General features: G+C 30.7%; 1 long non-coding RNA gene across 1 annotated transcript; it reads right to left on the bottom strand.

The window, feature by feature from the left end:
• Positions 1-6,186: 6,186 nt before the first annotated feature.
• On the bottom strand, positions 6,187-10,242 carry LOC139426346 (uncharacterized). Its single transcript, XR_011637591.1, has 2 exons — positions 9,093-10,242; positions 6,187-8,584 (listed from the first exon to the last, which is right to left on the bottom strand). It is a non-coding gene; the product is annotated as an uncharacterized lncRNA (long non-coding RNA).
• Positions 10,243-13,502: the final 3,260 nt, after the last annotated feature.

Genomic DNA, 13,502 nt, shown 5'->3' on the forward strand with positions numbered 1-13,502 from the left:
TCACTATTTTTTTTATTATTTTTTTTACTGTTTTTAAGAAACATTTAAAAGAGAATTTTCGATCTTTTACTCATTCTGGAAAGTTTAAGAAAACAGAATTTTTGGTCTTTTTCTTATTTCGAGAGATTAATTTTTCATTCACAATTTTTTTCACCGTACTTAAAAAGTAAGAAAAAAAATAATAACAATAGAAAAAAACGTTCTGTCTCTTGCTGTTTTGAAAAGTTAAAATTTTGTTCATGATTCTTTTACTTTTTCTAAGAAATATTTTACGAGAATTTTCAGTAATTTCGCACATTTTGAAAATCTCATTTAATTTACTCAGATCTTTTTTTCTGTTTTTACAAGTTATTATCATAATTATTCAATCCCACGTACTATGTCTACTGTAAATTATTTTATCATCCATCACATCGAATTTGTTCAATTCATCGAATTGTTGATGTTCAATTCCGTAGCTTTGTAGTTTTAAACCCAACCCAAAAAGCAAGGACATTCCTGGAAGGATGATCCGTTTATCACTGGGGATTCCTTACGATAGCCCAGTGTGGTCGCGAAATGAAAAGGCCAGACGAATTGACCATCAGTCATCACTAGAATTTGAACCTGGGTGCACTGTCGAGAAACGAGAGGGCAAAAATAAAATTAAAAAAAATAATAACTATGTAAGATATAACGTAAGGAAATAACGATTTTGTCACTGAAATAAAAATTATCACCCTAAAAACTTTTGTTCTTTTTATTGGATTTTCACACTATAATTAAGTGCCAATTTTACAGATCAACACATTCAGATGAATGGCTTTTGAGAAATAAAAATAAAATAAAAAACGAGTTTTTGAAATTTTTTAACATAAAAACCATTTAAATGATTTGACTCAAATTTTGCCATCTGAAATTACGTACTTTTAAAGATGTGAAAATCTTACAATTCAAAACGTTTCCAATCGTAAATATATAAAATAACAAAAGTATTTTTTGTGTGGATCTTAATCTTGTATATCTTTGGATAAACGAGTTTTAGAATTGTATGCTAAAAATTTTTGATACGAAAAAAGATGGCGAAAGACGCAAAAAGTGAAATTAACATAAAGATGCCTAAACTTTTGACTGCTCTAGTATTTAACATAACGAAACCATATTTTCCAAATTACGGTTTGATAACCAATAATCCAAATCTGTAGAAAAAAATTTAATGTTTATAGGGGCCACTATGAATAACTTTTGATCTCATGATTTTATCTTCACGTTCTTGAACATAATCTTAATGGTTCGAAGGGGTGGCCTAAAATATGCTAATTAATTAGTGCAGATATTTTGAATTACGAAGTCAGACACAAAAACGCATTTTCTATAAATAAGCATACCCTTTTTTTCCCCTGACTAATTTGTATTTCTGACACCCAAAATATAGTGAGTAGCCGTAATCTGGGAAATATGGTCCCCATAGTTTAATCAGGAGAGCGGTCGAAAGCTTGAATCTCTTGCTATTTTTAATTTTTGCGTATTTCGCCCTATCTTCAGAACTTTTTAAGCGGATTGAAATACTACTATTTTAGCACATAATTATAAAATTCGTTTATCCTTAGATAAATAAATGCAAAAAATAACTTTCATTAAATATTTATTATTTTATTTTGTTACAATCGAAAAAATTAAATTGTAAGGTATACGATTTTTACATCATTTTAGAGAATGTAATTTTATATGGCATTACATCACAATTTTACATAGCATTTACACTTCGAAATCGGCCGACTATTTCTTGAGAAATCGAATTTTAAATATACGACTTTTTTAAAACTCGATTTCTCAGGAACTATTCGCCCGATTTCACTAAAATTGAGTATTTTTCCATGTAAAATCACATTCTTTAAAATAATATGAGAAATTGTATACCTTAGAGTTCAAATTTTTTCCTAATAATAAAAGAATAAAAAATGATAAATATTCACTAGAGTTATTTTTTGCATTGAATTATCTTTGGATAAATAATAGCGTGCAAAATTTTTCAGTTCGCGCTTAAAAAGTTCTCGAGATATGGTGAAATACGCAAAAAGTATTATGCAGATAATATTTCCCAGATTTTTTAAAATTTTATTTTATAACCATCGTTGAATAGCCGACCCAATTTTTTGGGTTTGCGATGAAGATTTACCCAAAAAATTGGGTCGGCTGTCCAACTCCGTAGCCTTGTAATTTTGAATCCAAGCAAGAAGACTAGGGAACTCAATGATCAAGTATTGAGAGAAATTTACCTTCGTGGAGGGCAGTGTAATGGAACTAACCCGCATTTGCGTTACATGGAGAGGAAGACCACGAGAACCTCCCACGGTAAGCCCAAGGAAACTCTAACCCATCATCCGTCCACCACTGAGAATATTTTACATCAGCACTGCTGTCGATGCAAGCCTGATGCGGAATTCGTATCGACCAGCAATTGCTGGGATTGGATCTCGGTGCATCTCATTGGAAGGCGAACGCTCTATCCCCTGAGCCAACAAGACTCACATTTCCCAGATTGCGGCTATTCACTATATTTTGGTGGTCAGGAGCCCGAATCCATTGAAAGCGCATGTTCATTCATAGTAAATTACGTTTTTGCGCCTCTGCTTTCGTAACTTAAAATATCGTTTGCGCTACTTAATTAGCATATTTGATGTCATTCCTTCGAATCATTAAGATCTCAGTCCTAGAACGCTAAACTCCGATCAGTAGGTCAAGAGAAATTCCGGTAATCCGTTTATTTTTCCGCACTGCACACTACCATGTTCAGTGGTATAATCAGCTCTTTGAATTTAGAAGAAATTTGAAACATAAGGTTTTTAAGGTAAAAAAGTTAAGAATAATTTGAATTAAGTTAATTTGAAACATAAGGTGAAAATAGTTTTAAAGTTTCGCATTTTTACTTTGTTCTCTTTTTAACATACCCATCAGCATGAGGCATAAACAATGATTTTGTGGTACTAGTGGGGCTAACGTTGACGTATCTACATTAGAAAGAGTAACTTATAGGTTGAATCTTGGCGAACAAAGATTCTTTGGCCAAGGGTTGAATAATAATGTCAAAAAACTGCAGCGGAAAGATATTCTCGAATAAAAAACTGCATTTGATTTAAAAATATGAAGATGACCAAGATATGAAGAAGGAACTAAATCACTAGACGTAATACTTGATGATCTGTGCACAGCAGGGCTTGAGCACCTATTTTTGAGTGTTCGAATCATGTCAATACATTCATAGATGGCGCCATTATTAACTTCGTTCTCGTTATTCCACAAAATCCGAGGTAGGCATTTTTACTGCTTCTTAGAAATATTTTCGATTTGACTTGATAATATAATTTTATATCTTGAAAAAGGTAAAAAGGTCTTGAAAAGGGGTAAAACCCCTTAGCTACGTCCTTGAGAACTTATAAACAAAATTTCAATTCATAACCATGCGTTTATTTGAAAATAAATAAGTGATGTTGTTGATTTACGTCGCACTAGAGCTGCACAATGGGCTATTGGCGACGGTCTGGGAAACATCCCTGAGGATGATCCGAAGACATGCCATCACAATTTTGATCCTCTGCACAGGGGATGGCACCCCCGCTTCGGTAGCCCAACGACCTGCGCGCGAAGTCGAGCACTTTACGGTAGCACAGTTTAACGAGGACCAATACCGCACACCCTCGGTCCCTACGCAGACTGATCCAAGTGGGTCACCCACCCGCACACTGACCGCAGCCAGTGATGCTTGACTTCGGTGATCTGATGAGAACCGTGTCTTAACGATCAGTCCACTGCGGGACTTAAATAAGTGAAGAGTATAAATAAATTATAGTGAGGCCATAATTTCTTGCTCTTGTGATAAAGATTGCAAACTTATAAATAAAGGTATAGATCTTTGGTATAGAATGTATTTTAAAATTACTGTAAGGAATATCTCAATACATCATGTGAAGAAAAAAATTTAACACAAGAACAACATAATGATTTCTTAAAATAATTTTTAAAATTTGTTAATTTTTCTTGAGGACAACGGATACGCATTATTGACAAAAATTCTTATTCGATTGTTCCATTCTCATAATTGATTACCTAATCATAATTTATCTCGTTTATATTTATTATTTCTATTAATCTTACAGTTATTAATCAGGTAGGGATTAAAATTACTTATATTTAATCACAGAATTCAGTTTGAATAAATTTTGTGTAGTGCTGCCATCTACATTGGATGCAAGAAATTATTTCTATGAAATCTTGGAGAAATGCTGATCTGTAGATCGATAAGGTCATTTTTCTAATTAGTATCAATTTTCATTGAACTTACTTTACTGGAGGTGGAGAGTTAAAAATTAAGATTATTAACTCGTAAATATATTTTTTATACCATTTTGTCAGTCATAGTTACCATGAATTTTACTATTTTTATCAGGACTTTCAAAGTTCAATATGTAAGCTAAGTGGATGGAAATATGCATTTGATAAAAGAAAAAAAATATATAAATGAAGTGTTGAAGGGAAATTATCTATGACACAGTAACTTAATTTAAATATTTTTGCATAACATATAAAAAAGATTGTCTTTTTAAAAAAAAAAACATGATGATATAACATTTACAGTGAATAGCTTATAATAAACCCTCTTTAAGATGATCACAAAAGCATTACACTGCAATTCGTCCACTTATAAATTGCTCACTTGCAGTACACTGCCCTTAATGGCCATACACCTGTTAGAACATTGTTTCTGGAAGGGAAAAAAAAGTAAAAATAGATGATTAGAAATACCTCCGAGTAGACGAACACTTTTTGATGTTATTCATTCCATCGTCCTCATCTATGCGTAGACAGATTTCGATAGCGTTTCCTCCTTGCTTACATATTTATTGGAAATCCCTAATTTACTTCATTTTTGAGAAAGATTTTAAAAATTTATATTAGCAGCTATTTGTTTCACCAAGGAAAAAAAATTCAGTTCAAGAGCCTTACATGCGGCAAACATAACTATAATTTTAAACCATAAATATTATTTTGCCGTATAGAATTATCTGAGAATTAGAACAGTCAAATAACTTGAATATTTCAGAAGTTATTAAAGGTTTTTCAAAAATCGCCAATTTGGCAAGATCTAGCCACCTAGATGAAAATCATTGAATAATTCCCAATTTTTATAAGGATAACTAATGCAACTTTGTAGTACCTTTTAAATATTAGCAAATTATATCACAAATGTTTTTTCTTTATTTTCTTCTTATTGAAGTTTTGCGCCATTTTCAAATTTAGAGAAGATGGCGCTGGCTAAAGATAGGCAAAAATTGACCATAGTTTTTTAATAGGTGTTACAAACTCACAATAGTTATATAAGAAGCATACTGTATACCAAAAAACGTTATTTCATCTCACAGCAGTCTTAAGGACAAGGACATCGTTAATACTAAACTTAATTGTAAAAAATATATATATATTTAACAAAAGGCATAAACGTATTATGTGAAGTTAAGCATCGATTTTGCTCAACTGAAGCATAGATCACAAAAAAGAAAATAGATAAATTCGAAAATTTGTTGTTAGAAGTTTCAGCAAAAAATTTTGTATTCTTTATCACCTGCAATGGTCTTTTTAATTCTTTAATCGAACCCTTATAGTGTGATAGTTCAGTGAGTGGGACAATAAAATATCAATGGAGGGTCACTAGTGGTCCACTGGCTATAAACTGAAGATTCCTAATCTAGAATAAGAAAGGAGGTGTCACTATTTTTTCATTCATGGGCAATTGTTTTAAGTTTATTGTGTGGTAACAACTGAACAATTTAAAACTAAAATTTTTTAACGAAATGAAGGACAGTTTCAGAAATTTAATTTTCTTTCGTGTATTAGTAAAATAACTCGTAAACTATGGAATAATAGGCATTTGCAGGTCTGAAACAGCAGTCGTTCTTATTTATTTAACAAGAGTGCCAGGTATTGGTCCTCGTTAAACTGTTCTACCGTAAAGTGCACGTCGTCGGGTTACCGAAGCGGGGGTGCCACGACCCCCTCTGCAGAAGATCAAAATTGCGATGGCATGTCTTCGGATCATAGTCCGGGATGTTTCACAGCCGTCGCCAATAGCCCATTGTGCAGCTCTAGAGCGACGTAAATGAACTACAACAATGGAAATAAAAATAGTTTTCGATAAAAAAAAAATCGGAATAAACAATAATCAGAAAGCTTTATTGGTACAAACTTGAAATTAAGACTTCAATACAATGAAGTTACATTCTCTGAATAATTGTGAACATAAATAATATTTCTTCTCCATGTACGAATTGAAAAGATATTGACATTTTCAACAAAAATCTTCTTAAAGGTAAAAAAGAATTCTTAATACATATCACATTATAAGAACTTTTGAAAAGATGATAGCAAAAATAATAACAAAAACAAAAATAACAAGTATGAGTACATATTTTTTTAACAGTGATAAAGTAAGTGAATTATCCTCATAATTTAATAAGAGTCAATAAATAATGAATCAGAGACTACTGAACCACAACTATGGTATTTAGGAAAATGAAAGGAACTTGAAATGTAATTGTTAGTGGGATGAAAAGGATTTTCTCACTTTTTCCAAGGTAGTAATTTTTCTACAAGCAATAATAGCCGAGCTTTTTAAGTTTATTCATGCCTCTTACGAAAGTGACAAACCTGGCAGCAGAAATAGCTTGGCACAGAGACAGGCACTGCAGAATTATTTTGCCCTGCAACCAAATATTTTTTAAAATAAAAAAAAAATGCAGAAAAATTTAAGTCAAACTTAAAAAAATTTATCTCCTCTGTATTGACAGCTTATCTTTTATCTGCAAAAGTCAAGTTTCATCAGCTCTAATTATCTTAAGTACTTTCTTTTAATAGTGTATTTAAGTTATTATTAATCTGTAGTATCGGGCAATCTTGTTTTTTAAAACTTGAGAACCTGCCAAATGCAACATACTCTCTGCAGATAAAATTTTTCCATGGTAGTATTGAAGATTAATTCAGAGGTTCTTATACTGGGATGACAAGTAACGACATCCGAAATGGACCAACAGGGCATTCAGAACTTTTTGTCAGCCAATTATGTAATAGGCTATAAAATTCTTGATAAATGTCAAGCAAATTTGTGTCAAGGGTTTAGAAGTGGAGCAAGAAGACCATCTTGATACAGCAGTAGACAACCTTTATGGATCAAAAGAACTTAATCATGGCACTGTTTACAGAATCACTGGGGCACATTAAATTCAAGTTAGTTGTTTATTAAAGCACATTAATGAAAGTACAACAATGGAAAAACAACAACTTAACACTAAAACAAGAACTAAGACAAAGTCCAGATCTGTCTCCATATGACTTCAGCATTTCTGGGAAGTTCAAAAAGCAATTCAGAGACAAAAGCTTAAAATGGACTATGAAGTCAAGGAACATGTCTACAACTCTGTTCAAAAAGTAGCTTAAGATTCTTCATACTTTTATGTGACTATTTTCACAATTGAATGGAATATAAATGAGAAGCTTACTTCTGCCTAGTGTTTAGGATTGGAGGAAGTGCTTTCACCAAAAACGCATTTCAGTGGAGGATGAAAACCAGAGTGGAACAAGGCTAAAATGTTACAAAAGTGGTTGAACTTATTAAAGACCATCTTGCAACAGTAGATAATATTTCTGGAGCCAGAGAGTTTAGTCATGGTACTGCTAACACAATCATTAGGAACATGCTAAATTCCATGAAGACGTATATGTTCATAATTCTGTTAAAAAAGAAGCCCAAGTTTCTTCAAACTTTATGTGACTAGTTTCACAATGGAATGGAATATAAATTGAAGCCCATGTCACAGTGTAATAAATTTCAAAACAATTGTGAGCTATATACAGTAGAGCGCCGATTATCCGAACTATGTCCAAATTCGCTTTTTTTTTTTTTTTTTTTTTTTTTTTTTTTTTTTTTTTTTTTTTTTTTTTTTTTNTTTTTTAACTTATCAACAATTTTTCTAAATTTAGAAGAATAGATAATATCCACTACATCTGAAGACCATATTTAATTTACAACCTTTTTCAGCAGTTTTCTTATAGTAGCCATACATACATGTATTGTTTTACAGTTAAACCTACATACCCTTTTAGCCCTCTTCAACTGAAAATTATCATCAAAGAATGCGAGCTTCATTTTGACAATCTACAATGGTTGGAATGTGTTTATGAATAGATAAGTGCTGAAATTCTACAATTGGAAACGGGTAGTTGTCACTTATGGTTAATGATTAGTAATTACAGTGCTTGGAATCTTAAATCTTGGAATAAAATTCTTATCAGAAAAACAAACGAAATTGAAGTTTGTGAATCGGTAGATCTTTCGGGTGAAAAGATGCCAGGTTATAAAGCAGAAGAAATAGAAGACTGGCGTCGAGGCACTGAAAATGAGTCAGGATTTCAAATTTTAAATGATGATGAAATTGTTTATGAAATTTTGAATGAAAATCGGAACTCCTCAGATGAAGAAGTACGTGATCAAGTTCAAGATAGTGGATCTTCTCATATAGAAGCATGCAATTCATTAGATATTGCAATGAATTGCCTAGAACAGGGATGGCGAACCAATGGCACTCGACACAATATTTTGGGCACTCCACCGATCACAATTGTTGTTACACTATGAAGCATATGCAACAATTAAATTAAAAAAAATAATAAACAATTATTAATAAAAAAATTAAAAATTAATGCTAAAAAAACAATTAATAACCATATAAACAAGTTAACAATAAATAAATAGTAAAAAAAAAATTAACAGTCCTGCTTAAACTAACATCTTACAACCTAATATAAGTTATTTGTCATCTAATCTGCAACAACAGAAGTCACACTGCTGTTACTTAAAAGTTGAATTAAGCGTATATCTGAGATATTGCAAAATGTATTTTTTTTCAATGTAAATAAAGAGTTTTGAGTTGATAGTATTTAGTATTATTATTTTCTCAATAATCACGAAGACAAAATTATTTGACGGCACGTCTATGACCTCATTAAGCAATTTTTTTTAGAGAAAATGGCACGTTGATGTATAAAGGTTCGCCACCCCTGGCCTAGAACGTCAAAATGATGTTGATCCAGTTCAGTTGATTTATTTAAAAAGAATAAGGGATATGGCTACTCAAAAAAGAGCATGTTCTTTGAAACAAAAGTCTTTGCTGGATATCTTTTGCAATGGAAAATAAAGAAAAATGTGGTAAAATCAGACAAAAAAGTTATAAAAAAGCTGAAATACGATAAAAATTATTCAAATTGAAAAAAGATGTAAAAAAGAAATATATTTAAAAATGAAAAAAAAAAAGGTCTTAAACTCGCCAGAGCTTTATTTTAGATAGTACTGCCAATCCTAAGACTAGAAAAAAGTGTGAAGGGAAGTTAGTGCATCAATAATAATCATTTAAACAACTTTCCAACTATTCGAAACACGTTCGGTCCCGAGCAGTTCGGATAATCGGCGCTCTACTGTATTTGAATTTCAAAAAATAACTTGTATTGACTAGCCTCAGACTCATTATTCGAACTGACTATGTCCATAATGTATGTATATTCTCTAAGAAAAACACTTCAAAAAAGTTTTTTGTGCAACTACATATCAGAGTACAGGAACTCCACCTAAATAAGTAAATATAAGTACACAAGGAAACATAGAATATTTTGATAAATTTAAATACTCAATGCAATGTCCTCATAAAAAACAGCACTTGTTTGATTCTGTACATTCAAAAAAAAAAAAAAAAAAATCAGAATACATAGCTACAGTACTGAAGTCCCAATGGAATACAAAGCACCATTTGCAAGCCTTTCAGCAGATAGAAAGAGTATATAGCTACAGAATATATCACAATACATATCACAGTACAAATTCTCTTCAAAGTTATAAGAGAGAATGAAAGTACACTAAAGCACCATTTACAAGTCTCTAGACTTTGAAAACTACAGGAAGACTTTCAGATTTCAACAGACTTAGGAATTTTTTTCTTAATAAACGCAGGTGTTTAAAAAAATAATATAGATAAGGTAAAACAAAAATTTATACACAGCACAAAGAATTTAAAAGGCAAGGAAATAGTTTCATTTAAATCAACAACTGATCTAAATAAAACACTCAAAATAAAAACAGAACTTTTTTGAACAGTTAACTTTTATTCTGCTAAACAACTTGCATCAAAGAAAAGTAGAGCAATTTAATTCAATAATTAGAATTGTGTTAATTTCCTCTTTCTGTAATTAATGAAGAACAAAAGAATATTTTCTTTAAGTTAGGTTCAATTCAGTCGCGATAAATCTGTTGGTGCACCATATATATATTTTTTCTAAACAGAGAAGTTTTTAATTTAAAAGACAACACAATTTTTTGGCATCTTCGTTACAATTTTTGGCACATTTGAAAGGATATAGTGTGTAAGCAGAGCAACTGTGAACTCCTGCCTTTTTTATGGTCTTCACTCAGTAAAAATTGAGAGGGATTTCTTTTTAGAACTTCAGTTATTGTTCATCGAAACCAGGTTAACAATTGGAGGGGTAATTGTGAGCCGAAGTCAAAATTGCGGAAAATTTCTTGATTTAAAAAAAAAAAGTTTAAATTTAAAAAAAATTAGACAAGTTTTTTTTTCCTTTTTCTCAATATTTCTTAGTTTACTTAAAATATATTTAAAATTACACATACCTATGAGGACCAGGAGAAGTAATTAAAATTTACAAATATGTCTTTCTTTCTTGAGTTTATGATCATAATAACTATTTACTGATAAAAAATGAATATTAATCATGAATATAAGCTTATAAAGTATCTCTCTGGTTGTCCCTTACAAACAAATAAAATAAACTGTGTTTTTAAGTTCCATTTTTGAAAATTTGATTTCCGGAAACTTCTGTGATCATTGATTTTTTGAAACGCCTGGACCTTCCATCTCCGGAAACTTCCAGATCATTGTTAGTGAAAAATCTGGAAATCAGGATTTTTCCGGAGCACAATCAGCCCTGCTATTGTGCTTAGTTATACCTTAAAAAAATGTATAACTAAGGACTTATGTTTTCTGTGGTATAAACAAGTAATTTTCTTATATTGCATAGATTGAGAATTAACTGGCGCTACAATGAAACGACATAAAAATAGAAAAAAACTATAAACGGGGCTTTACTGTATGAGGATATAACAAGAACTGATAAATATAATAGCATATATTTTTTTTAAAAACTCTTTTTCTTCACAGAAAAGCGGCTGAGGCACAAATTTGCAAGCTAGCAAGTTTTCAGTTTCAGAAAAACAGAAGAGAAAAAAATTGCTTGAAACCTCTTATTATCTTAAAGCAAGTGACTTTGAATGAGTTGGAAGAAAAAAAAATCTTTAATTCATAAATCACAGTATTAAGGTGGGAAAGTAAGTGACAAATGTAATTTAGATGAGGTTGAAAATTGAGTTTACTTGGATTGAAAAAGTCCTAGGAAAAACTTCTTGCTGAAACTTCAAATTTTGAGAGAGAAACTATATAAGCTATCTGATCTGCGTCACATTACACTAAAAATTATGGCATTTTGTTACTCTTGTAATATAATAGTTTAGTTAATTTAACCAAAACAGCATTAATAATAATATAAACTTAAAAAAATCTTTTATTTTATCAAATGGGTTAAATTTGCATTATTTTGATAATAATGAAGCATATATAGATATCTTGCAGCATGAAAATATAGCAGTAAATAGTGTCATTTGAACTTTTATATGAATTTAAATATTTAACATAAATTACTCAGAAAAAATTTGATATTGAATAACTCACTTGTCTTTCTTGTATCACAAAATGTAGTGCTTAACAGCTTTTAAAAATGCTAGCATAAACTCTGGCTTTGTGACTAATAATTTTCAGCACTAAAAAACTTTGAGACTGATTTTAAGACATGAAGTCATGCCCAGGTAACAAATATAAGCCGAATCCCGAAACGATCGCATAAGCTCTGCTCAGCTAGATTCCTCGTTGGGAGTACATAAAAACTGTACGATCCATAGTTTACGAGAAAAATACGAAAAACAAAGTATGACGTCACAGCCGTTGCAAGAAAAAAAAATTCTTTGTTGGACATACCAGCAACAGTATTTGCATATCTTTCCAGACGATAATGTTTAAAACGGACACTTTGAACATCTGATTTAAGTTGTGCATTGTATACTGCTGTTGATATGTTCAATAAAGTGTTTTTTCTTGCACCGGAAGTGGCGTCACACTTTGTTTCTCGTAAACTATTGATCGTACAGGAACGCTTCCTTGGGCAGTTTTCATGTACTCCCAACGAGGAATCTAGCGGTGCAGAGTTTATGCGGTCGTTTCAGGACACCCTGTATATATAAGAATAATAAAATGTTTGAAAAGAATGTCAAACATAAATCATTAATTTTGAAAAAAAAAAAATCACACTATAGTAATTTGACACAGAATAGAATTTCTTATCCAGAACAAAATAAAATAGGATGCATTTTCCTCCCATTATAAATAAGTAAACTTTTTTCATTTACATTAAAATGTAATACCATTTCTTCTTTAAAATTCTTTTACAGAAAGGTAACAGTATTAAAAAATATAAAACATAGACAATGAATTTCCAAAATTCATCTTACAACAATGCAAGTAATTTGATAGAGTACAAAACCTCTTATCTGGAAACATGAACAAAATGTATACAATTTTCCAGCCATTATAAATGAGTAAAATGACTTGCTCATTCACTTTAAAATGCAATAGCATTCTTTTACAGCAAGGTGACTTGAGAGATACATATAAATAAGCATAAACAAATGGGAAATATAAACAATAAATTTCTAAAAATCATCTTATAACAATACAAGTTGTTTGAAACAATACATATCTTCTTATCTGGAAACACAAGGAGGAATGTTTGAATTTCCCAATCATTTTAACTATGCAAAAAAAAAAATCAACTTCATTCTTTTAAAGCAAAGCAGTGGCAGATATATGACTGTATAAACATATATTTAAGCCTAAAAACATGTTTGAAAAAAATCAAAACAAACAATGAATTTGGAAAAATCATCTTATCTTATTACAAGTAGTTTGATACAATAATCAAAACCTCATATACAGAAATCAGAACAGAATTCCTGTATTTTTTGCTAATATTTAATTTTTTTCATTACCATTCTTTTAAAGATTTTATCGCTTACTTTTGTGGATATTTTTAATTTTTTGGTTGATATTTGAATTCTTTCTATCACTCTACATTGATGTGAATTTTCTTTCATCCCTTTTCTTACTATTTTAAAATGCAATGTTATTTATTTCAGAATTCCGAGTTTCATAAGCAATAAAAAAACTGCTTTAAACTGAAATTTTTTGTCAAATTCAGCAGTTTACCTATTAAAAAATAAACTAAAATTGTAACATATTTTAGGATTATACTGTGAATATTGTAGAAAATTAGAGATAATTATATAGAGAATGAGCAAATTA

The sequence above is a fragment of the Parasteatoda tepidariorum genome, chromosome 8 (genome assembly GCF_043381705.1).
Source record: "Parasteatoda tepidariorum isolate YZ-2023 chromosome 8, CAS_Ptep_4.0, whole genome shotgun sequence".
Lineage (NCBI taxonomy): Eukaryota > Metazoa > Arthropoda > Arachnida > Araneae > Theridiidae > Parasteatoda > Parasteatoda tepidariorum.